The sequence below is a fragment of the Vulpes vulpes genome, chromosome 8 (genome assembly GCF_048418805.1).
Source record: "Vulpes vulpes isolate BD-2025 chromosome 8, VulVul3, whole genome shotgun sequence".
Classification (NCBI taxonomy): domain Eukaryota; kingdom Metazoa; phylum Chordata; class Mammalia; order Carnivora; family Canidae; genus Vulpes; species Vulpes vulpes.
Genome location: NC_132787.1, coordinates 10923771 through 10925554, shown reverse-complemented (window position 1 = coordinate 10925554; position 1784 = coordinate 10923771). Strand labels below are relative to the sequence as shown.

At 41.4% G+C, this 1784-nt stretch overlaps 1 pseudogene; it reads left to right on the top strand.

The window, feature by feature from the left end:
* The first annotated feature begins 497 nt into the window (after positions 1 to 497).
* On the top strand, positions 498 to 1386 carry LOC112921206 (dnaJ homolog subfamily B member 6-like; annotated as a pseudogene).
* Positions 1387 to 1784: the final 398 nt, after the last annotated feature.

Below are 1784 nucleotides of genomic sequence, written 5' to 3'. Positions count from 1 at the left end.
AATTTTCATCCCATCCTTAGGTAAGTGGGCTGACTAAATACATTTATATAATATATATAATATGACATATTATATATGTATATTTTTTTTAACAGTGAGGTTAATTGTCTTACCTGCAAACGGTTCAAAGATGTATCTCTCATTGTGGTGGTGTTCGCAGATCTTAGCTGCACACCTCAGAAAATAACATTTTCCAAACTAAAAAGCTGAAAAGAAAACTACTTGAAAGTAGAATTCTATGTCAAAATTCATGATGTATAGTGGCCCTGCCCCAGGCTTTCTGGGACTTCTTCCAATATTCTTCATTTTCTGGAAAATGTGACCCAGCAAACTAAAAAAGATGATGGAATAGACGTTTATGGACGTTTATACTTGAAAAGTTTGTTCCTAAAAATGGAGTTACATGCGGGTTCATTAGAGAAGCATCTATTCTTTGGAATGAGATGAATAAGAAAGTTACCACTTACTTTCTGCTCGTTTGTGGGAGAAAGGAAAGAATGGAGAGTGCGAGAAGGGGCCCCCAGTTCTGCCAGAGTCCTCCTGTGGAAGGTCTGGGGTGCGCCTGCCAAGTCTCTGGTCCCACCTCTCCCTACTCGGGGTTCCTAGTCCTGGCCCTGCACCCCATTTCTCCCTTGCCCCCTGTGGCTCTGTCCTCACACTCGGTCCACAGCCGGTTCAACCTGCTGGATCACTCTGAAGTTCTAGGCGGGCAGGGACATGTCTCAGTCGAGCTTATTAAAAAGGCACATCCAAATCTGGCACAGAAGTGGCATCCTGAGAATAAACAAGAAGTGGAGGGAAAACTCAGACAAGTAGCTGAGGCGTATGAGGTGTTATCAGATGTTAAAAAAGAGGACGTCTATGATAAATAGGTCAAAGAAGGATTAAATGGAGGTGGAGGGTGGAGGTGGAGGGTGGAGGTAGATTATTTTGATAGTCCCTTTGGATTTGGCTTCAGCTTCTGCAGCCCAGACCAGGTCTTCAGGGCATTTTTCTGTGGAAGGGACTGTTTTCATTGGGTTTCTTCAAAGACCCATTTGAGGACTTTTTTTGGGGGTAAATGGAAACCCATTTCTCATTTGACACAAATTGCAGAAGCAGGTGCTGTGGTACAGGTTGTTTTTCTCTGCTTTCAGTGGATTTCCATATTTTTTGAGGGTGTATTTTCTTCATTGATACAGGATTTACTTCTTTTGGTTCACCAGGTCAAGAGGGCCTCACTTCATTTTCTTCCATGGCCTTTGGTGGGAGGGGATGCACAACTTCAAATCTATATTATGTTCTACTAAAATTGTTAATGGCAGAAAAATCACTAGAAAGGGAATTGTTGAGAATGGTGGAGAAAGAGTAGAAGTTGGAGAAGACCACCAGTGAAAGTCCTTATAAATGTTAAGGAGCAGCTGCTATGATTGGACAACAAATGATTAAACCCGTGTATGTAATAGAAATGTTGACTCTATCCAGCTCATTTGAGGATTAGCAGGAACATTTGTGTGTCTTTGAAGATTTCAGATGAATTCGACTTTCAGTATAACTGCACCTGAATTATTTATACACAGCTCATCGAAGCTCTGTTTATCATAGACTTCTGAGTTTATTGTTGGGACCCCATAATAGAACCATTTTTTTTGGTCATAAATCTCTGTATGCACTTTGCTTTTTTATTAAACGTGATCCAAAGTGACCTGACTCTTGTCTGCTAACACCGGTGTGGACCTGCTTTTCCACTGTGCTTGAAACATGAGCCAAGTAGTGTCAGTGTGCCGTAAAGTTAACATTGCCAG